This window comes from Miniopterus schreibersii (genome assembly GCF_964146895.1).
Source record: "Miniopterus schreibersii genome assembly, chromosome: 9".
Lineage (NCBI taxonomy): Eukaryota > Metazoa > Chordata > Mammalia > Chiroptera > Miniopteridae > Miniopterus > Miniopterus schreibersii.
Window position 1 is genome coordinate 2,572,877 of NC_138118.1, and position 23,796 is coordinate 2,596,672.

The 23,796-nt window shown below is 57.8% G+C and overlaps 1 protein-coding gene across 6 annotated transcripts in view; it reads left to right on the top strand.

Annotated features, from left to right (window-relative positions):
• PRKAG2 (protein kinase AMP-activated non-catalytic subunit gamma 2) overlaps window positions 1-23,796 on the top strand; it is a gene marked incomplete at its 5' end in the record, with an annotated part of 167,235 nt that overhangs the window by 67,634 nt on the left and 75,805 nt on the right. The gene's annotated exons all lie outside the window — the stretch shown is intronic.

Consider the following 23,796-nt stretch of genomic DNA (forward strand, 5'->3'; position numbering starts at 1 on the left):
TGAGAGGGACCCACACCTGCCTGACTTGTGTCCTTGGCGGAGAAGCTTGCTTGGTGGTCTCCCTGGCTTGTGGGACCCCCTCCAGCTTCTCCACGTGCAGGGGGTTGGGGCCAGTGTGGCTGGCACGGGGCAAGGGGACCCGAAGCATCCTTAGCGTCCCGGGGCCTGGAGACCCGCCCACTCGAATTAGACCAGAGCCTTCGTCTTGTGGGAATGGGAGCCGCCCGCTCCGGCCACGCTGCTGGTGGGACACAGATATTTCCGAGGTCCCCGCTGTCTGGTGGGCCAGGCTCACACGCCCGGGGGTGGGAGAGATGGGAACGGCGAGCCGAGGGGTGCGTCAAATCTGGTGTCCTTGGAGTAGAATGTGATTTAATATAGATGTTGTAAAGGAAATGACTTTGGCAAAATGTCTGGGTGGGGCATTGAAAGTAGGATAGTACTACGGAAAAAAGGTAATTAGCTTGGCCGGTGTGGCTCAGCGATTGAGCGTTGACCCGTGAACCTGGAGGTCGCTGGTTCGATGCCCGGTCAGGGCACATGCCCGGGTTGTGGGCTCGATCCCCAGTGGGGGGCTTGCAGGAGGCAGCCGATCAATGACTCTCATCATTGATGTTTCTGCCTCTCTCTCTCTCCCTCTCCCTTCCTCTCTGTCTAAAAAAAAAATCAATTAAAAATATTTTTAAAGAAAAAGGTAATTAGAAAACTTGCCAGTTTTTCCAGTTACTTCCATTCAGTGGGCCCTGTGGGATGCTGGGGGGCCCGGGCAGCTCTGGAACTCAGGGAGTTCTCAGTTTGGCGGGGACTAGAGAATATTCCTAAGTAGATACAAAGGCGAATTTTCATAGGAACACGGCCTGTGCCTCGCCCTGACCGGGGCGGGGAAGGAATCACAGCCGTCCCCGACTGCATTCATAAATGTGGTTTAAAAAAGAAGACTTACCTTAGATAATAAAGTAATAAACCCTCATTTACTCCAGAATTCCACCTGGACCTGCTGTTTAACTAAACGCCGGGTTTTGCTCATGGGGACGGCCGGGCCCATTATTAAAATCGTCTTCGTTCTTGCCAGACGGCGGTCTCTCCCCCTGCGTGTTACATCTGGCTGTCATCCAGTCTCCTACACGTCTGAGAGCAAAAATAATATTTGCGTGTCGACTAAGTTTTGCAAGTCCTCACATGCAAATGCCAGCACCGGCCGCAGGGCCAGGGAAATCAGGGCTCCCTCCGGAACCTGCCTCCGGGATTCAGGAAGCAGGCTGAGGCCACCTGAGGTCACCGGGCCCGGGGATCCAGGTGTGGTCCTGCTTTTCCCGGGTCTCAGCGTGAGTGGAGCCGGGAGCCAGGCCAGGTGGCCGGTGTTGGCCCCTCTGACAGTGCCCCCCGTGGATACACCGAGTGAAGGGACAAAGGAGACCGTGGACCGAGCGCTCCCTCCGGCTCCCTGCCTCTCCAAACCTCGCCCACCTTCCAAGACCCAGTTTACCCATCCCTGCCCGACGCCATCCCCATCGCCCGTGCCGGGGCCTCCTGGCCTGTCGGGGACCATGCCCCCGAAGGAGTGTTTCACCGTCATTCTGATCCCAACGCCTTGTAGCATCACAGGCTGTCACAGGAACAATCGCTGGTTAGGGGACAGGTGTAAAAGGGGCCGCTCCGAGGTCACCCGCTTCTCGAGTAAGCACCGCTCCGGGGGTTTGCGGTTTTAATTCCCTTCCAGCCCCTCCCTCTCCCTCCTGCAGTCATTTCTGTAGCCGAAGGAACTGCAGAGGAGGCCTCTTCCTGCCCCTAAGATGCTTCCAGGAGGGTCGAGAAAGTGCCTGTCTTCCCCATGTCCTCCATTTGCCCCAAACCAGGGGTGCTTGGGTGGTCAGCGAGGGTTCCTGGGGCCCTTTCGCTCTTTCTGTGGCTGGTTCGGTCTCTTCCAGGGGCCAGTCCCCGGCTCCTCGGCTCTAACGGGAGGCAGGCCCTTCCTCGGGGGACAAGATGTACCCTTCGCTTCCCCGGGGGGTTCCCTGCAGCTCCTCAGACCAGGAGACGCATCCTCTTTGAGCAGCTTCTAGGTCCATTTGTACTCGCCCGTGGGTGGCATTTTCATGCGGCAGTGCCTGCTTCAGAGGAGGCCGGGGGTCCGGGGACGAGCACTGATGGGCTGTGGGGCCCTGGTGCAGTGAGGGGGGCGCTGGGCACCCCGTCCTCTCTGCCGAGTGTCTGCTCACACAGGCGACTCTGGAGGTGCTGCGTCTCGTTGACAAGGATGGGGCTTTGGGGGGCAGACTCTGTAACAGTCATGGTGGGTGTTTGGGACCAGCATGGGAGGGTTCCCCAGTGCTCCGAGGGGCAGCACAGGATTTAGGACCACTGGTCTCAGCTGGAAATCACAGGAGGCCCGTCTGTCCCCCTGAGCCCCACCAGTCCCCCCTGAGCCCCATCTGCCCCCCCCCCCCGAGCTCTGTCTGTCCCCCCTGAGCCCAGTCTGTTCCCCTGAGCCCCATCTGTCCCCCCCGAGCTCTGTCTGTCCCCCCTGACCCCATCTGCCCCCCTGAGCCCTGACTGCCCCTCCTGAGCCCCTTCTGTCTCTTGAGCTCTGTCTGTCCCCCTGAGTCCCATCTATCTCCCCTGATTCTCTTCTGTCCCCCCTGAGCCCTGTCTGTCCCCCCTGAGCCCCTTCTGTCCCCTCAAGCCCCATCTGTCCCCCCGAACCCTGTCTGTCCCCCTTGAGCCCTGTCTGTCCCCTCTGAGCTGTGCTGGAAGAGCTCATGGTCCCTCTGCCCTGTTTCCTCTATGGCCACGCTGTGTGGTGGCCCCTGGACAAGGGCCTCTCGTAGACAACAGGTGGAAGCGTGGCGGGGACAAGGCCTCCTGGGAACCTCTCAGTTAAGCACTCCTGACTTACACTGTCCCCAAGGACTCTCCGCGTCACTCAGCAAGTCCAGCCATCAGCTCCTGACGGGCGGGAGGAGGCAGAGCAGCTTGGGGTGCGCTTCCTCAGGAAGTTTGCTCCCTGCTCGGTGTCTCGGTTTCCCACCTGTGCACCGACACCCCGTGGCCCAGGCCTTGGCCCTGGCACCGTCGACCTCCACAGGTACCCGTGACAGCGGTGGCCCAGGGCATAGGCCCCGGGAGAGAGGGCAGGAGGGAGCGTGTCCCCTCCCGGCTAGGTCCCTGCTCGGACCTTGGGTCGGCCTACAAGGTCCAGGTGGGTGGTGGCAGCTTCTCCCCACACCTCCTGCCACTGCCGGTGGCAGCCCCGTCACTCTCACTCCTGTGCAGATGTCCCCCAGTGCCGGCCACGTGTGGGGCCCATGTCACCAGCCCTGAGAGGCAGACACGAGAGGTGGGAGCCGACCAGGACCAGGAGAGCGTCACTGGCGAGCCGAGGCGGCCAGCGTGGGAAGGGGAGGGACCTCGGGCACTGGCCTGGTGGTTGGGACGTCACCGTTAGTCATCACTAATGATGTCCCCGGCGTGGCTGCTGCTGTGTTTTACATTCGATGATTCTGTTAAGGCAGGTAGAGCAGGCGCGGGGGTGGTGGCCCCTTTGTACAGAGAGGGAAGCTGAGGCCCAGAGAGGCCAGGAGACGGGTCAGGGACACGTGGCACCTGCTAAGGAAGAGCCCTGGCATCGGCCCCTGTCCCGGGTGGCACCGGGCCCGCTGCTCTCTCCCGGGGCGAGGCGGACCACGCTCACTCCCTTTCCTGCGGCCACAGGAAACTGTCACTCCTCTGCCACATTCTTCCCCACGCCCCGCTGCTGCCCCGGGCTGGCCGTGAGTCACGGGATACTGAGTCCGAGGTCCCCTCGGTCCTCCTGCTTCCCATTCCTGGTGACTCAGCCCAGACAGCAGAGGTGGCTGTGGCCTGGAGGTGACCTCTGAGCAGCTGTGCCCATGACTCCGAGGAGCAGCCCAGATGGCACATTGCTGTGCCTTCAGGCCGGCGCCTGTGGGCCGGCCTCCCACCCCCCAAGCACGCTTAAGCCTCGGGGGTCACCCCTCACCTTCCACAGCCCCTCCAGGGTCCCCTTCTCAGGGGTCTCTGCTCCACCAGCTTCTCTTCTCCAGAGTCACCCCACAGCTGGGGTCCCCAAGCTAGGGTGGGTCTCTCAGAATCCACTGTGCTGATGACCAGGCCTGGGCCCCTCTGCCTCTGGACTCGCTGCAGCCACGTGGGGTTCGGGTCCACTCCTCCCGGGACGTCCCAATGCATCGTGAACAGACTACTTTGAACTAACTCTCCCAGCATCCAATGCCTTTGACGTTGGCTTAACCACGCAGAGCTAACATTTTTTTAATCCTTACCCAAGGACGTGTTTTTTATTGATTTTAGAGAGAGAGGAAGGGGGGAAGAGAGAGAGAGAAACATCAGTTGCCTCCCACGTGCACCCAGACTGGGGATCGAACCCGCAACCTTTTTGGTGAACGGGGCGACACTCCAACCCACGGAGCCACCCGGCCAGGACTGTAGCGCTAACTTTTAAAACCTCGTTCGTGTGCATTTTACTGAGCAGGTGCTCACAGAAACGCGCGCCACAGGTGGTGAATTTGCACGACGCGGACTCGCTCTCGTAACCGCCACGCAGAGAGGAAGCCGAGTGTCTCCCGCACAGACGCCCCCCACTCCCCCTTCCAGGCACTTCCCCCAGGTCAGCCTCGTCTGGCCTTGCACGCCACAGGGTGGGTCCCTGCGAGATTTATTGTTGTCTGGCTTCTTTCACTTGAACTTTGGGACCTGCAGCCGGGCCGAGGCGGTGGCAGGAGTCCGCTCACGTGGTTGCTGGTGACGCGGGCTCCGCCGTCTGCAGGGACCACAGCTCCGTCCGTCCCCCGCTGGACTCTGGTTTCCAGGCGGGGGCTCTGACCGCTCTGGGGACGTCCCTGTGCCCGTGGAGGCATTTCTGTCGGACACGTGTGAGGGCTGCTGGCTGCAGGTGCACAGACGTGCCCCCCGGGGAGATATTTCGGCGTCGGGGTGCCGCACGCGTCCCCGCTGGGCCGTGAGCGGGTGCAACCTCCTGCCGGGCATCCAGCGCCCAGCGGGCGCAGGTGCTTCCCCACCTGGGAGCTGGGGCGTTAGCGTCAGTCCCCGGGGCTCCCCTGAGTGGCGGCGTCCGGCGTCCCCGGGCCTGTTGATTGCACACCCTGCGGACAGCTGGCGGGGACCCCGGCGGGCAGGGGGGCGGAGAGGAGCTCCCGTCTCCCAGGCGGCATCTCCCTGGGCTTGGGCATTTGGGGCTTATTTATGACTGGGAACTGTAGCTGGACCTGGTTTGTAACCACCAGCTGTCGCTATAGCAACTCCTCTCACACCAGCCTCTGCGCTAAAAATAGATCACCTTCATCCCCCCGACAGAAAAAATCAGAGAAATCTCGGTGGGGGAGGGCTGGGGCCACCCAGCTGCAAGCCCCAGGTGCATTTCCAGGTGTCACCACGAAGCTGCTCCGGCCCTTTTTACCCCCCCCCCCCAAAAGCAGACAGGGCCGGGCGGGGGGCCACCCCGGGCTGCAGGGACGCTGAAGTGTCCCCTGGCCTTGAACCTCCGCTGTCTTCTCCGCTATAGTCCGAACCCTCAAATTTAATACCTCGTTATAAACAGCCTTAATGCGTTTGGACCTTACTCAATTTCTTCGTCTTTCATCTTAATTCTTCTGCGAGATGGTCGGTGTTTTTCAAGGTCAAGGACTTAATCAGGGTGGTAGGAGAACAAATCCCGGCCTATGAAGAGGAGTTGAAAGAACTGGAGACCCGGGCGGGGACGGGAGCGAGCTCAGACTTGACGGGCTGCCCTGCCCCAAAGCGAAGGGGAAGTCGCCCCCCGCCCCCAAAATATATGTGTTTATTTTCAATGCATGCCACTGCCTTTTTAAAATCGTAAAGTAAAATGAGGTGCCGAAATGTTTGAAAGCTGTAAAAAGTCGCCTAGAGCCCTGGCTGGCGTGGCCCAGGGGTTAGAGCGCCAGCGTGCGCACGGTGAAGGGTCGTGGGTTCGATTCCCGGCCAAGGGCAAGTACCTGGGTGGCGGGTTCAATCCCCGGCCCCGGTTGGAGCATGTGTGGGAGGCGACCGGTAGATGTGTCTCCCTCACGTCGACGTTTCTCTCTGTGTCTCTCTCTCCCCCTCCCTCCCTTCTACTCTCTCTAAAAAGAAATGGAGAAAAATATCCTCAGGTGAGGATTAAAAGAAAAAAAAGAGTCACGGGGCCCACGCCCCCCTGATATCTCTGTGAACCTCTGAAGGGGTGCCTTGCGGGGAAGGGCAGGGCCTCTGCGTCCGCTGAGCGGGGCTGGGGCGGGTCCTCCAAAGGCGGCTGTGAAGCGACGCCCTGAGCTCCTGGCCCTGCACCCAGTAGGCCCTCGGGGGTGTTATCACGGCCGAGGGTGAGTTTGTGAGCATCAGGTGGTAGGTTTCCTGTGCCTGTGAGGTCCCGGCTCTGAGGCTCAGGCCCGAGGAGGACACAGGTGTGGGTTAGGGTGAGAAAGGAGCTTGGCATGGCCGCGGTCGGAGCCAGGGGCCTAGGACGCAGCCCTCTGAGCCCGGCCGCGGGCAGGCAGGGGTCTCCGGGGTCCTTGGATTCGGCCCGTCCTTGGGAGCCCCCCTCTCCGCCCCAGCGGAGCCCTCGCTGCCCGTGGGTCACAGGCGGCGGCCGTTAGTGACACGCCCACCCTTTTTATTTTTTGCGTTAATTATGGTAGAATATACACAACATAAAATGTACCGTTTAACCAGAAGGGTCAGTCCAGCGGCTCTGAGCACGTTCATGTTGCTGCGTAACCATCGCCGGCGTCCGTTCGTTCATCTTCCCAAACCGACACTCTGCGCCCATTAAATGCCGCCTCCCCACCCCCTCCCCAAGCCCCTGGCACCCGCGGCCCCACTTTCTGCCCCTATGAACGTGGCAGGCCTAGGACCGAATGTAAGAGGAATCACACAGTGCTTGTCTTTTTCTGTCTGGCGTCTTTCGCTTAGTGTCTTGTCCTTAGGGTTTGTTCTTTATGTTTTTCATTTTTTCATTTTTAGAGAGAGAGGAAGGGAGAGAGATAAAGCTGAGAGAGAAACAGCATCCGTCGGCTGCCTCCCGCACGCCCCCTCCTGGGGGTCGAACCCCCAACCAGGCATGTGCCCCGACCGGGAATCAAACCAGGAATCTTGGTTCGTGGGCCGATGCTCAACCACTGAGCCGCACCTGCCGGGCAGGGTTCGTTCTCGTCGGAGCGAGTGTCAGGGTTTCCTTCCTCCCTGGGGCAGAACACTACCCGCTGTGTGTAGGCCCCGCACCTACTCACCCAGCCATTCGTGGGTGGACGCGGTCAGCCCGCCACCTGGACCGCAAGCGCCTCGGGCAGGGCTGGACCTCACCCGCGGCGCCCACCTCGTGCCGGTCAAACGAGTGGCCCCGCTGCTTCCCGGGCGACTCTGTGCGCCCGTGGGCCGGGGTGGCCTCGGGATGCCCGTTGCTGTGCTAAGGAGAAGGTGCTATGAGCCCCGAGCCCCGAGCCCCGCTCCGTCCCGATTGCCAGCGCATTAGGCCCGGCGGGAATCTGAGGTCGCAGCCACCTGCAGTGTGATTGCGGGGCACAGTGAGCACCCCCAAGTCCCCACAGTCTGAGTTTTCTAAAGATGCACAGCTCGGGTGGCGTGTCCTGAAGTCCCGGCACCGTCCCCTGCTGCACTGTCCCTCGCAGGGGCCCCTGTACCTCTCTAAGACTATAGGACTCGGCACTTCACAGCTAAGCTCGACAGCCTGTGACACGGAGCGGGGGGCCGGGAATGAGAGGACTAGTGACTGTGGGTGAGATGTGTGGGGCTGGAGCACCGGGCTTTGACTGGGGCGGTGGCCTGGGGCGGTGGCCAGGGGCGGTGTCCTTAGAAGAGTCTGTGGAGAGGGCCCAGGAAGCCCTGAACTTGGAGGCTTGCCTGGCATTTGTCACAGGTGAGTGAGGACCAGCCCTGCCTTCTGAGAGTCACCTGCTTCCTTGGGTCCGATGCCCAGGGGAGGGGCAGAGCTGACTCCCTGCGGAGACGCTCGCTCCTGGGCTCGCCAAGAAGGGCTCTGGGGGCCGGAAGGGCCCTGGAGTTTGTTCGGTGTGTTTGGCTGACACATGGCCCCAAAGGTGGCCTGCACGGAAGGGAGTCGATGTGCCAGGCCTGCCTTGGGACACTCCGAGGGAGGTGTCCCAAAGCTTAGGGAGGTTGGAATGTGGGCATCGATTACCGTGGAAGGTCTGCTCACCCGCCCCCACCCAGGAGGGTCCAGGGAACACATTGATGAGACCGTGACAAATAGTTTGTAAGGGAGACCCCAGCCTCCTTGTAGCGCTGGGGTCACTCTTCTCTGTAGGGCAGAAATGCCTGGGGCTGCTGGCCCTGAACTGAAATCCTGACTTTGACAGGGATCATTGGATCCAGGTGGCAGGGGCCAAGTGCCAACACGTCATCACCTGAGATGAGGTGGGCGAGGGACGGCAGGGTCAGAGCAGCGGGGCGAACAGTCAGACCTGCGGCGTCGGCTGCCTGACTGAGCGGACTCAATTCTTCCGCGATCCGTGTGCGCAGAAACGTTCCAGGGCAGGTGAACCAAAGTCTAATTGGATCCAAAAACAGAGTCATGCCCTGGCCGGTGTGGCTCAGTGGTTACAGCTTCAGCCTTCAGACCAGAGTCCCAGGTTCGATTCCTGGTCAAGGGCACATGCCTGGGTTGCAGGTTCGATCCCTGGCCCTGTCGGGGTGCATGTGGGAGGCAACCAATCTGTGTGTGTCTCTCACATCGATGTTTCTCTCTCTCTCTCTCTCCGCCCCTTCCTCTCTCTCTAAAAATCAATGAAAAAAATATCCTTAGGGGAGAATTAACAAAAGGAAAACCAAGAGTTGTGTCCCCTCGATGCCCAGACTCGAGCCATTTACAGACCCAGAGCCCCCAAGTGAAGAGAAGGCCGGGTCCCCCGAGGAGGGACCCTGTTCCCTGCCAACAACGTAACCCTCTAGTCTTTCTCCTGCCCTTCCCCAGGGGGAGCTGCGGCCTTTCCCAGGGTGACTGCATGGGGGGGGGGGGTAATAATTAGACTCTCAGAGATTCCTGACACTAGTCTCAGGAGACCCAGCACCTGGCTGTGGTCCACCGTCCAGCAGGAGCTTATGGAGGGAGAGAGCCGGTGAGTCCCGCACGGAGTCTCTCCAGCTCCAGTCCAGTTTCCCTGTTTCTGGAGGCAGAGACCTCAGGGGGGAGGAGAGGGCGGGCGAGGGTGTGGGGCTGATAGAGGCTCGGATGTGGGGAGCCAGGGAGAAGATACCAAGGCCTCGGGGGAAGTGAGGAATGTCACTGAATGAAAACCTGCCAGCGGCTTCTATCTAATCGGGGTGGTGTGTGTTAGCAGCACATCCATAATAAGAAAGTGCCGGGTGACAGGCCACCCTGTGAGCGGGGACTGGTGTTGAGCTGTTGGCTGACAAGGCAGAAGCGCCCTCTCGAGTCCAGGGTCGAGCCCCGGAGCGTCAGGGCCGCCGGCTCCGTTTGTCCTGCCAGGACCTTGCAGGATTCAGGCCTGGCCCCGGCTCCGCGCCTGGGAGTGACCAGCTTTCCTGGATCAAAGCAAAGCCTTCCTTCCCGGAGAGAGATAAGCCCCAGGAGGAGCCCCGGGGCAGGCAGAAGGTACAAGTGACTGAGAGCAGATCCCTTTCCTGGGGCAGGTTTAGTGCCAAGGGGAGGAGAGGAAGCCAAGGGCAGTGTGTCCTTGTGTCAGGGGAGGGAAGGATTGGCGGGGCGGGCGGGGCAGAGGGTGAAGGAAGGAGCTTTCAGACCGTCCTCCGCCCTTCGCAGCATCGCCCAGCCCGGTCATTCGGGGCCCACAAGCTGCAAGGGAGTCAGTAGTATTTAGCTTTGCTCAAAGAGAATCATGCCCAGGGCAGTCCTGGGGAGGTCCCTTCCCTAGGATTCACCATCTCCGTGCTCCATCCACAGGGGATCATATCTTAGAGTGAAAGGATCTAAAAGGCCCTGTCCCAGCCTCCTGCGTTCACGAAGGTGAAATATCCCTGCACCTGTTCACCAACGAGGCACCTGGGGCTCAGATTAAGTGGTTTACACAACAGCCCATAGCTGCCTGTGCTAGAAGCTCACAGATCAGCTCCAATCCCGGAATAATACTGTTTCGTTTAAATACATACACAACTGCGTAGGTGATGCACGTGCCTGTTAAAACGTTCGAAATGTACACCGTAAGACATTTTTCCACCTGGGCCCCGGGCCTCCTTTCTCGGTAACACTTATCTCATATCCTTCCAAAGATATTCTTTGCATTTCCAAGCTCTTTTTTGTACAAATGGTGGCATACTGTTCTACTACTTGCTCTGTAACCCCTTAACTGTGCTGGCAGGCGTTCTTTTTCATGGCTGTATAGTACTCCGTTCTATGGAGAGCCCAGGAATAACCGAACCCGTCCTCTATGGATGGAGCCATTCTCAGTTCTTTGCTCTAAAAAAAAAAAAATGCACCTGCTCCTGTGCAGTGGAAGCTGAGTCTGGCCCAGGACGTCCACCGGTCAGTCCAGGGCCCGTGGTGACATGCTGCACAGCAGTGGAGCTGGAAAGAGTCTTGAGGGAATCCCCCACATTGGAGCCGCCTCTCTCCCACTGTCGAGGCCAGGCATAGGGGATGCAAAGATGCTGGTGGGCTCACGGAATGACAGACGTCCTCTCAACATAGGGACTGTGACTTCGAGGGAGGTCCTGGCACAAGGTTGAAACCAGTTACCAAGAGGCCTCTCCTACGTGGTGACACTTCCCAAGCCTCAGGATAGGTCACCAGCTTTGTAGGCTCAAAAACGCCCATTCTTGCCCCGCCGATGTGGCTCAGTGGTTGAGCATCGACCCAGTTCAGTTCCCGGTCAGGGCACATGCCTGGGCTTCGGGCTCGATCCCCAGTAAGGGGCGTACCGGAGGCCGCCGATGGGTGATGTTTCTCTCTCATCGATGTTTCTGTTTCTCCCTCTCCCTTCCTCTCTCTAAATATCAATAAAAACATCTTTAAAAACAACAAAAACCTCACCCTTTTCGACACGCCAAGAACAGAGCTCTTTCTCGGTCCATAGAAACTATCCACATCTAGCATTTTCTCATCTAAGCGGCACCGACGGTGTGCGCACGTGGGGACCAGCCTGCACACACTGGCACCCTGCGGCTGAGCGCCACCGGGAGCCAGACCAACAGCCGCTGTGATCAGGAGTGTGACCTGGGCCGGGGCTGGCGCTCGGCCACCCTCCCCTTGGACCGTGTGTCGAAGGGCCCTGGAGCTTCCTGTTCTGTGCCCTTAAATGACCATCCGCCCACTGTTCTGCTCTTGGAGTTTCTCCAGAAAGTGTCTGCTTACAAAATGAGAGTAAAATATTATTTCTGCCTCCCTGCAGGTGACCCAGGTCACCCTGAGTGGAGTGATGGGTGTTCCCAAATTCTTTAGCTATATAATCACCATCTCTTGGGTAACTCTCATCGATGGCTAATAATGTCTTTTTTTTTTTTTTTTTTTAATGTGTGTTTTTCAAAACCTGACTTTATAAGGGCAACCTCTTTCCTCCCTTTGTTCTTCCAGATTCTTATGGGGCACATTTCTGCTCCCCTTGCCGCTGCCAACACTCATTTCTCTAACAAGTTATAGAAGCTGAAGGTGAGACAGGGGTCCCTTCCCCCAGGGCTGTGTGTTCTAGAAACTGTTTTCCTTGGAGGAATTTGAACCACTACCTGAAAGAACTGTGTTAATCCCTATGCTTTACGCAATGAATGTCTGTGGAGCCATTGTCTCAGCCTCAGTTTTCACATCAACAGAATGGGGAGACATGTTCTCCATCTGACTTGTGTTTATTATGCACCTATTATGTGCAAGACTGGGCCGAGCTCCCTGGGCCCCAAACACTGCAACAAGGTGCGTGACTTGGGGGGCTCCGGCGGTTAGGGCCCTGAGCGGCTGTGACCAGGAGGGAGGGGCGGATTCAGTCCCCGCCTGGACGAGGTGGGCTTGCCGCGCCCCTCCCCCACCCCTGCTCTTTCGTGAACCCCCACGACCACAGAGGGGGCAGAATGACAGGATAGAAGCCTCCATCCACTTCCTTGGCGACACACTCACATTTCATTGTAAGAGCCCCACGCTCATCCTCTGATACCTGACCCGGGGGGGGCTGGGCGCTAATATCAACGCCTCGTTGACGTAAGAAACATCGGCACCTGTAGAGAATTTTTATGAGTTTTTTTGAGCCAAGCAGGCTCTCAGATGCTCCGGAAAATGATAGTTTGGGTAATAACAGCTGGAAGTTTCTCTTATGCGCTTGGAATGAAGGCGGGTGAGAGGAAGGGGAGGCGGAGGTGGGAGAAAGCAAGGTGGGGGTGGAACTACAGGACGGGGAACGAGGCTACGGGCTCCCCGAGGTGATCGGGCGTCGGGCGTCTGGGAAAGAGGCATCTGGAAGGCGTGTGACCCTCGGTGCCCCAGAACCGTGCACAGGGCCGGTTAAGTCAAGGCAGAGGTAGCCTTTTCTAAAGACGGCGGGGGCCGGGGGCCGACTACGCACCGCGACCTGCCCAGCCGGGCACTGCCCATCAGCTCACCCCTGAGGGTACGGGGGCCCCATTTATCCGCAGAGCCCCTTTCGGTCCCCGATGCAAACTCCCCGCCTGTGCGTTGTTTTTCCCCCTGTTGGTCCCAAACAGAAGCGCGGGCGCTGGGCCTGCGCCGCACAGATGGCGGGGCTCCCGGGTCTGGACGGAGGCGCGCCCTCTGGAAGCCACCTCGGAAGCCGGGTCCCGGGGGGCGTTTTCCTGAGAGCCTGGAAGCCAGTCCCAGGGGAGCCGGCGAGTGACAGCACTGGGTGTGTCATGAGCTGTGTCCGGCTCTTATTTTAAACAAATACGTTTTGTTTTGTTTTAATATTCACGTGAGGATATTTTTTCCATTGCTCTTTAGAGAGAGTGAGAATGAGAGAGAGAGAGAGAAACATCGATGTGAGAGAGACACATCCATCGGCTGCCTCCAGCACACACCCTGACCAGGGCCGGGGATCCAGCCCTGCAACTGAGGCATGTGGCCTTGGCCGAGATCGAACCCGGGACCTTTCATTCCGTGGGCCGAAGCCCTAACCACTGAGAAAAACTGTCTAGGGCTAAAAATATGTTTATTGATTTTAGAGAGAGAGGGAAACATCGATGGGCCGCCTCCCGCACGCCCCCTACTGGAGATCAGCCCGAACCCCGGGCATGCGCCCTGACCGGGAATCGAACCAGGACCTCTGGGTGCCTGGGTCGATGCTTAACCGGCTGAGCCACACTGGCCAGGCCTGGCCAGCACTTTTCTTGCACCATCTCCTTTCTCCCTCACAACGAGCCTGTGACATCTGTACTCAGACGGAGGTGTCGCTAAGAAAACATAAGACGCTTGTTCGCGTTACCCAGCTGGTAAATGGACCCAAGCCTGGGGTCCTGCCCCCACCGTAACCCCGCACACACTGCCTGTGAGAGTCCTTGGGGGCGGGGGTTATGGGAAAAGCGCACACTCTGGGACATTGCCCCCTAAATTGTGATATGTTGGTCTGGGGCGGGGGGTCCAGGGGTCTGCGCCTTTCGCGGGACTCCTGAGTGGCGCGCTGGCTTCGTGAGCCGGTGGCTGTGGAAGCCGGGCGCTGGGGAAGTGGAGGTGCGGGAACCTGTTCGACTTCGACACGCGGTCAGACGTATCCATACTGAAAAGCGAAAAAAGCAGCCCTGCAGCCCCACGTGTAGGAGGCCTGGCACCGCGTCCTGTGTAGAAACCGCTGACTCACAGCCTGGCCGGCCCTCGAGGGCGTGTCTGGAAACCGCAGTGAAACGCAGAGTCTTCCTCGGAGGCGAGGGATCAGCAGGAAAGATAACAAATGTGGGCGTCCCTGCGCTCCCCAAGACAGACGGGCGGGGGTCTGTGGAGAGCCTATGGGGGTTCTGGGGTTCTGAGCCCTTAGGCTCCGCTCTCTCCTCCCTGACCTCCTCCCCTCCTGGGACTCGCTCGCCAATGGGCCTGCAACGGATTCTGATTCTGCCGTCCAGCCTCATTTAATTATTCAGACCAGGGAAAGGAATTGGGGAACTGCCTCAGCTCCCAAGGGAGGGCCACCAGCAGGGCGAAGAGTGTTTGCAGAGGGAGCAGGGAGGACACCCCAGGCCAGCTGGCACCCCTCTCCTCCGCGGCTCGGCCACCTGCCCCACGTCCACAGGGGCGCCCCCTAAACATGATTTGCTTTGGGTGCTGGGAGTCTTCTCAAAATACCCTGGACTCCCCGTGAGTGATGGGAAGTGTGGGTGCCCGTCGCGTGGATTTGCGTGACTAGGGGCCATTTCCCTCCTCTCAAAGGTCAGGATACGTAAATCTCCATGAAAGATAAAGTCTCCCCGTCTCCCCTCGGCAAATGGGGCCCCGGCGACTGAGCTCTGAGTCGTAAACCCAGAATCAACTCCCTTTTTTGGTGGCAGGAGCCCAGTTTTGCCCGACTGCCCCCCTGCAGCCGGCAGCCCTGGGAACTGTCTCCTGGCCAGGCCAGCAGGACCCCCACCCCCGCACCAGGGTTGGTTCCAGGTGGGTGTCGGGGCGTCAGAGCCGAGAGGAGCTGCTTGTTTGGTTTCACCAGTGGGGACAGGGGCTCGCTCTCTCCCTCCCAGTGGCCCAGAATAAGGGACCTGGCAGGGCCATCCCTGTGGTGGCCTTTTGAGGACTCTGGGGCCTGAGAACAGTTATTACCAGGGAGTGACATCCCGATGTGGCCGCCTCTGGTCCCTGGAGCCGGCTCACAGGGTCCCGGCCCCTTCCTGTCCATTCACGGCAGAGCTGGCAGAGCAGGGGGCCATGGGGGGCACCTGAGGGTGAGGGGGTCACGGGGCTGCCCAGTCCTATTGCACCATGTGACAGGCCGGCTGCGGGAGGAAGGCTAGGTCCCAGGTGGCCAGTCACGCCCTGACACTGGATCTTCCTGGCTGCTTGTCACCTGAGAGGTGGCCCAGCCACCAGGGGCGAATGTCACCCCAGAGGCAGCACCAGGAAGTCTCAAGGCTGCTGCCAGGCCTGGGTCCCCTCGGGGAAGGTGGGGCCCCTGGGCTGATGCTGCGAAACCCGGCCCGAGGCTCCCCACCAGCACCTGGCCCGCATCCCATAGCCGCTGTGTCACCGCTGGGCTAAGGGCGGAAGAGTCCTTGGGCCTGAGGATTCCCGAGTGTAGGAGAATTCACAGACAGGCCGTGGCTCTGACGAAAACGGCATCTGACGTTCTAGCCTCTTCTCAGCCACCCTAACAGGTAGTCCCGGGTTTCTGTTTAAACACTTTTCGCCCAGCTGGTGTGGCTCAGTGGTTGAGCGTCAACCCAGGCACCAAGAAGTCACGGGTTCGATTTCCCATTGGGGCCCATGCCCAGGGTTTCCAGCTCAATCCCAGGGAGGGGGCAGGCAGGACGCAGCCGATCGATGATGTTTCTCTGTCGTTGATGTTTCTGTCTCGCTACCCCTCTCCCTTCCTCTCTCTCTCTAAAATCAACAAAAACGTATTTTTATTAAAAAGCTTTAAACATTTCTCATGATGGGTAAGTGGTTCACTTACTCGTTCATCCCACAAGGTTGGATTTTCTATCTGTGGGTGACTCACCCTTCCTGTGCCTCAGTTTCATCATCTATAAAATGGGGATCATAACATCTGCCCCATCACTTTAGAAGGTTAACCAAATAGACTTAAAGTGTTTAAACGTATTAACCCACTGAGTGAACGCAGATATTTTCTGAAGTTTCGTATACTCACGTGATCAATAATTTCTAACTGGGAAATGGATGTTAATCGCTTTTACTTCTCAAAGCTGCTCTGACGTGTGAAGTGGCCGCCGCGTCCCCCGCACACTCAGCGTCCCGCGCCCCAGTCCCCGGCGCCCGGGATTGAGTGTAGCTGCGGGGAGCTCTCCTCTTGGGCGCTTGGTTTAATCAGCGTACCCCAGGGCTGCCCTGGCACCTCGGGGAGCTCATCGCTGAGGACTTCCCATGGTGTGGCTACCAGCTTCGCTGTCCTGTACTTGGCCAGTTACTTTATTTTTATTTTTATTTATTTTGTTGTTGTTAATCGTTACCCAAGGATATTTTTTCCATTGACTTTTAGAGAGAGTGGAAGGGAGGGAGGGAGAGAGAGAGAATCATGGACGTGAGAGGGACAGGTCACTTGGCTTCCTCCCACACGCGCCCCGACCTGGGCTGGGGATCTTACCTGCCACCCAGGGACGTGCCCTTGACCGGGAATCGAACCCGAGACCCTTCAGTGGCCAGTTCCTTTTTTGCGTTCAAGTTCCCTGTAGAACTCGCCAGGGTGCCTGGACAGTGCGCCATCTCCCAGTCACTGCCGGCGTGACCCAAGCGACAGCCGGTGTCAAAGAAGAGAGCGGAGTCAGCACGAACGGAGTCTTCCTCCTAACGGCCGTCAGCCAGAGCTGCCTGAACGTGACATCGGGGCCACAGTGAGCCCCCTGCCAAGGTCCTCCGACGACTCACCGCCTTAGCGCCCGTCATTACAATGCACCCTTCGCTCAAGGAGAGGGTGACGGAATTCAAACGCCGCCCGCGGTCCTTACAGAAGAGGCTCCGCTCCTGCGCCCCGCAGTGGCAGGGAGGTCGCCATTGACACCGAACGCCCGCCGTTCTGAGCCCTGTGATGAGGCCTCTCCGAGCCCAGGGAGGGAGGGGAGGAGGGAAGGAAAGGATCGTCATGTTTTTCCTTCACCCTGTTGAACAGCAGCGCCTGCTGGGAGAGTTTGAGATGAACCGTTTAGGCTTTGCAGCCAGACAGTCCTGGGTTCGAGTCCTGCTCAGCCAAGTGACCTCGGGCAGGTGACACCGCCTCCTGCTGCTTGGGCTTCTGCGCTTTGCCATGGAGGCAGCACCCGCCCCGTGCTGAGTGGTGGCCGCAGCCCGGCGGGTCCTGTTTAACTCGGCTCTGGGTCAGGCTCGGTCCTTGGCGTGTCCCGCGTTTGCTCTGCAGGGGAGCGTGACCTGCTCCGGGGCCTGGCCCCCAGGGCTCCTTTCACGGAGCTGGATGACTGGATTAGGTGGGGTGGTTGAGTGATCGGCTCACCTTCTCGGTGTCCCCGCAGAGGACAGACAGTTATTTCGGGAAGAGAGCCTTTGGCCTTTGAATTTTCATTCCTCCCCCCAGAGGCAACACCGATCCCCTGAACTGAGAGGTCCCGGGGAAGCTGACACACCGGCTAAAGGGCATGGGAGTTTCTCTGGAGGACCCTCAAGGGTCCATAAAGCAGCAGAGGCCTCTGAAGCCCTGGTTAGTGGGCGGAGGGACCCCAAAAATGGAGCAGCTGCACCTCAGTGGCTCTGCCCTGCAGCTCTGTGCGGCCACCTGTGAGGATCTGCCTCGGCAGGGTCCCCAGCCTGGCTGTCAAATGGGCGCACAGAGCGTTAGGTCTCGGGCGGCAAAGTGCTGTCTCTCCCGGACAGAGACTCCTCAAGTTTGGGAAGCACCTGAGAGGCAGGATTGGGTGTTAGCGACATGAGCGAGTTGTTCCCAGGTGTGCGAGCTTGTCCTGCAAGCAGGTGCTACAGGGCCTGGGGTTTGGGGTAAGTCTGGAGCTCCCCGATCCTCCGCCGATGGAGGGACCGCCCCTGTGCGTCCTGAGGCAGGTGGAACTCATCCACCGAACAGGTGCTACAACGCAGGCCCCTTTGGGCCGGCTTTCCCTGTGACGAGTGTGTCTGCCCTGCTGGGTCACACGAAGCATATAAATCATCGGTATCTAACTGCTCACCTCGGGGAATGATGCCACTATTTCCGCCCTGCCCGCTGTGGACAAGGCAGGTCCACACACCCCGATAAGCGAGACTAGGAACACTCGGGCTGCAGGCTTGAAACCCTGCAGTTAGGGGGGCGAGGTCATGGAGCTGGTGTGGGACATAGCAAGGAAAAGGTGACAGGTAGAGAGGTGTTGGTCAGCCCTGGCGAGTGTGGTTCACTGGTTAGAGCGTCAGCCTGGGCACCAAGGGGCCTCGGGTTTGATTCCCGGTCAAGGGCATGTACCTGGGTTGCAGGTTCCTTCCCCGGCCATGGTCAGGGCACGTGAGGGAGGCAACCAGTTGATGCGTTTCTCTCACATCAATGTTTGTGTGTCCCCCCCTTCTCTCTCCTTCCCTCCCTTCCACTCTCTCTCAAAATCAATGGAGAAACTATGCTCGGGTAAAGATCAACAAAACCAAAATAAAGAGGTGTTGGCTGAGAAGGGCCAGTCTGAGGCCGGCCCTTGTGCCTGAGGCTCCCACGTGCACCGGGAGAAAAGGCAGACCTGCGGCTGCTGCTTTAACTTAAGGGGGGGGCACGGTCTGGGCGCTCGGCAGAGAGACTGAAATGCATTTAAATCCTAGATGGCAGCTCCACAAGGCAGTTAGGGTGCTGATCGGTTGGACGAAAAGGATTGTTTTCTTTCTGGGCCTTGGTGAGCACCAAGTGTACTGACTCTCAGGTTCCCTTCTCTCCAGAAAGTCCAAGTTTCCCTTATCGCTGCCCAGTTGGCCAGACACGGCCACCTCCTATGTCCCCTTACGTAAGAAAGCAAATCTGCCCGGCCGGTGTGGCTCAGTTGGTTGAGCGTCACCCATGCACCCAGAGGTCCCAGGTTTGATTCCGGTTGGGACAGGCCTGCTTTGCAGGCTTGATCCCCAGTAGCGGGCGTGCAGGAGGCAGCCAATTCATGTTTCACTCTCACACTGATGTTTCTCTCGCTCTCCCTCCCTCCCTCTCCCTTCCCCTCTCTCTCTAAAATCAGTTAACACATGTTTAAAAAAAAAAGAAAGAAAGCTCATCAGGAGTCAGCCTGACGGGGACACGTGGCTCCTAAACCAGGCTTCCCGATGGGCTGCGTGTAGGAGTCATCACAGCTCCCCCAGGCCCCGCTGCACGGAGACACCGCCCTGCCCGATGGTGGCACCACACGGACAGCTGAAAAACAGTCCCGCGTGTGTTCCTAACATTTATTCCGTCCCGACGCGTGCAGACACGCAGGGGCCGCCGTCTGCCTCCCTCAGGCGTGTCTGTCACAGGCAGCTGGGCTGCAGTGGTCCCCGAGGCCGGCTCTGTGTGAGGGGCCGATGGGACAGGCGGATGTTGGCTGTGTTCAGCCTTCTGGGGTAATCCTGTTTGGGGCTTAGCGCTCGCTGACCAACTTTCCCAGCAGGATTAATTTCCGATTCGCGTGTGTGTGTGTGCATGTGCGTGTAAGGTAACAAACTCGACAATTCTCCACTTTCTTGGTGCTGCTCAGAGGCAGAACGCTTTTCTCTTATCAGCAGGAATGAAAGGGAAACCTGACCTCAGCCAACTCTGATACCAGAGGGGTTTCCAGAGCAGCTCATAATAGCACGTTTCAGCGTGGGTTTCAGACGCCAGCACCTCCAGCCAGGGCAGTGCCACCCCATTGCCTTTGCACTGTATCAGGACGTTGCAAAAGTTTCGTTAACCCGCGGATGGTCACCACTGTGCTCAGCATCTGGCTGCTCCGTACACCGCTGTGTCTTACAGTTTCAGACCCACCAAGAAACCTCAGTCCACTCAGGGCTTCCTGTGGCCTGTGGCCAAGGCTGCCCGGGGTAGAACTGCTGGGCACTAGCATTTGGGGGCCTGCTCTGTCCACTAAATCGTAGGTTGAGGGTTGTTCAGATTTGAGTCCATCACTTCCCAGCCTTACCCCTATTGTGCGTCCCTAAGCAATACAATTCCTCTCTCTCCCTCTCTCCCTTTCCCCCCCACCCCGTCTTCACATCCCAGATACAGAGGGATAAATACTACCTTATAGGTGGTACATGGTTCCATCCGATGAGACCTGTAGGCCCAGCACCCTGTTGATGTCCACGAATCACCCAACCTTAGGCCTCTCCCCAGAGATTTTTGTGTTGACTAAATATGTCAAAGCAAGCAGGACCCCCAGAGAACACTGACATGCCTCTTGGTGAAGGCATGCATGCAGTGTCAGGCGGCATCGTTGGTAACAGCCCCGGTGCAGAGACCACCCAGATGCCATCCTCGCTGGAAATGACCAGGCACCATGGTAAAGGTGTCTCCGGCAGCTGAACCTCACACACAGTATGAGCAGGATACACAGTATCTGGTTCCACTGGTGTGGCACAAAACAGGCAGAACTCGCAGGTGGTGGTAGAACCATGATGGAGTCTGCGTACACTGGGAATGTGCGCGCTTTTCCCCCATAAAACATTCTTACAAACCTGAGCGGCAAGAAGACGTGGGGGAGGGGCGCGATTAGAGTCATTGTATCAATAATGGAAACAGGATCCGGCAGAAACGGGGGCCAGAGCTGAGAGCGGAATTGCTGCCATCCAGGCGGGAGACGCTAGTGGGCGTGAAACACCGGTTTATTTGCCCTTTGGTAGAGTAAATTGGAGACACCCTGGAACACCAGCCAGAGGAGTTCTGCAAACATGTTTTCTTGTGTGGAGCAGCTGCCATCTCTTTGCAGAGCTTATTCATTATGGTGGCAAAGGGCCGACTTTCTTTTTCCCTTCTTTGCCTCTGGCTCCGCCAATGAGTAAGTCCGAGGACGCGAAGTGGCATTAAAGAAAGATGAGCCTTGCTCAGCAGCAGATGATTCAAAAGGCTGGAGGGAGGGCGGGATGGGGTGACTTTCTGCCAGGCTTCCCTTTTCTCCTGGGTGCGCTGGTGTGTGCTGTGCCTGGCGAACGGAAGGGAACGGTCCAGGGAGAGCTAAGTAACAAGGATGGGAGGAATGCTCAGAGGCAAACGGGTGCCATTGACAGTTCAGTGTCAACCGGGTTTTGTTTTAGTTCTCAGGCTGTTGCCTGCAGCTCTGGCCTCGGGGGCGTGCATGCAGTCCTGAACTTGGGACCCTCCTGGGAGACCTCTGGACTCTGGTCCCCACTCCTTGCCATCACCCCACAACCCCAGTCAACTCTGCTGTCCTCGGGGGCCGAGCTACTCCTGCCTTCCTATGATCATTAATTCATGCTACAGTCTGATTCGATAATTTGGATTTGTTAACTTGAGATTCTAGGGACTGCGAGTGCGTCATCCTAAGGAATAAATTATTAACGGGAGTGTCAGACTTCAAAGCGGCATATGTCTATGCACACAGCGGCGAGGCTGGGCCCCTGACAGGCTTACTGGCAGGTGAGGAGAGAAGACAGATAAGAGATAAGTCAGACAGCAGATGGGGACACTCCTGGAAGGACTGCAGGCGTGGGCTCCTGCTGGGGACTGGGTCTTGGTTCCAAGTGGACCCACACCCCAGCTGTTTGCTGTCAGCATAGATGAGGACTCTGACCTAAATGTCAAGGTTACTTTCTGGTGTTGGGGAGGAGAGCCCATCAGGGCCTTTGATCTCTCTATGACAGTGAGGGTGTCTCTCCCTTTTGAAGGCCAGGGACGAGGGACATGGAAAACATAGAGGATGAGATTGGGCTGACCCAACAGAATTCGTTTCTTTCTGAAAATTCGACTGTTCATCTCTGCTTCTTTCTTAGAAGGGCGGACTGTGAGACAGCACTGTCCAGAACTGGGTGTAGAGATGGCAGTGTCCTCTGTGCTGTCCCCTAGGGTGTCCGCTAGCCACATATGGCTACCGTGCACCAGAACTATGGACAGTGCACCTGCGTTGGTTACTGGGCACCACCAGTCAGGTGGCTGGTAACAGCAGAAAGTTCTGCCTTGCAGTTCTGGAGGCTGGGGGTCTAAAATCAAGGTGTCACCCTGGCCAGTGTGACCGAGTGGTTCGAGCTTCTATCCACACACCACAGGGTCGGGGGCTCAATTCCTGGTCAAGGGCATGTACCTGGGTTGCAGGTTTGATCCTTGGCTCTGGTCGGGGCATGTGCGGGAGGCAACCAGTCAATGTGTCTCTCACATCAGTGTTTCTTTCTCTCTCTCTCTCTCTCTCTCCCCTCCCCCCCCTTCCTTCCACTCTCTCTAAAAAGAAATGGAAAAAATATCCTCAGGAGAGGATTAACAAAAAAAATAATAATAAAGTAAAATAAAATAATAAAATAAAATAAAATAATAAAATAAAATATAAAATAAAATAAAATAAAATAAAATAAAATAAAATAAAATAAAATAAAATAAAATAAGGGTTGGTTCCTACTGGGGGCTCCAAGGGAGAACTTTCCCAGGCCTGTCTCCCAGCTTCTGGTGGTTGCTGGCCATGCTTGGCTTATAGATACATCACTTCCATCTCTGCCTCCGTCCTCACATGGCATTTTCCCCTGTGTCCGAATTTCCCTCTTTGTATAAGGACACGGTCATTTTGGATGAGGCCTACCCTAATGACCTCATATAACTGGATTACCTCTGTAAAGACCCTATTTCCAAATAAAGTTACATTCACAGGGGTTTTGGGGGGGTAGGGTTTCAACATTATCCTTTTGGGGAGCACAATTCACCCCGTAACAACGAGGAACTGAAGTTTTATTTTATTATATCTTAAATAGAAATGGCCACACGTAGCTAGTAACTGGCTCCTCGACTGCACAGCTGCAGACAGTGCAGGGAAATTTTGGATAATTCAGTGTTTTGGGGCCCTGACCAGGCAGCTCAGTTGGTAAGAGCATCAAGGTACGCCAAGGTGGCAGGCTCAATCCCCAGTCAGGACACATAAGAATCAACCAGTGAGTTTGTAAATAAGTGTAACAACAAATTGAACTTTCTCTCCCACCCACTCTCACCCCCTTTCTCTCCCTCCCTCCCTCTCTCTCTAAATTCAATTGGGGGGGAAAATTCAGTGTTTTGGTTCAGAGCCACCCTGGGCCCAGTGACTGTTCCCAGCAGGTGTCACCTGCTTGCAGCCCTTAGGGACTGGGAGGCAGGAGGGGACACCACTAACCTCTGACAGGTGAGGGAGAGAAGGACTGGCGCTCTGATGAGTGATTGTACATGTACTTCGTGACTTAGTTGACACAGCAAGGCTGCGTCTTAATTCCCTGTCGCCTCGTCTGCGTGGAACGTGGGGCCTCCTGCATGACCCTCCTCAGATTCCCAGGCAGGCTGATTGGGTTCTGTGGGGATGTTTGCTCTGTAAGTGGGCAGGACGTGTGCTGAGGATCGGCTGGAGCTGGGCACAAACCAAACTGCTCCTGGATGGAGGGAAAAGGTGTGGAGAGCGAGGGACGGGATCCTGGCCACACTGGGAAGCCAGCATCAGGCCTCGGCTCAGGCATGGGGCCAGGATAGTCCAGGCTCCCCTGAACCCAGGCAGCTGGCTCTCACAGTGGGTCCCAGACCAGCTTACCCCCTGGGGATCGTTAGAAATGCGGGGTACCAGGCCTCTGCCCCAGCTACCACACCCCCTCTGGGGGTGAGGCCCAGGGCCCTCCAGGTGATCTCAGGCCTGCTCTCGCTCTGCACGGCTGGCCCGGAGCCGGTTCTCACTCTAACCTGCGTGAGAGCCACCGAAGGACCAATACAGAGTCCGTGGGTCTGCGTGGAACCTGGGTGTCCACCTGTCCAGCAAGCTCCTAGGGACTCCAGGCTGCTGGTCCTCTGCCCACTTGAGTGGCCAGGGTCTAAAAACATAGCTCCCTGAGGGCTGGGCCTCTTCTCTGTTTCCAGCACCCAGAACAGAGCCTCGCAAATAATATGCCCCATTCATTCCACGTGAAATATTCGGGTGCCGCAGAGGGGGCTGCCGAGCGTCACCTCCCATCCCCTTTGGGGGGGGGGGAGAAAACATTAGCGATGACTTATTCAGCGACCTCCTACCAAACATTAAGACAAAAGCCGCAGTGCTCAGGGGGCTGTG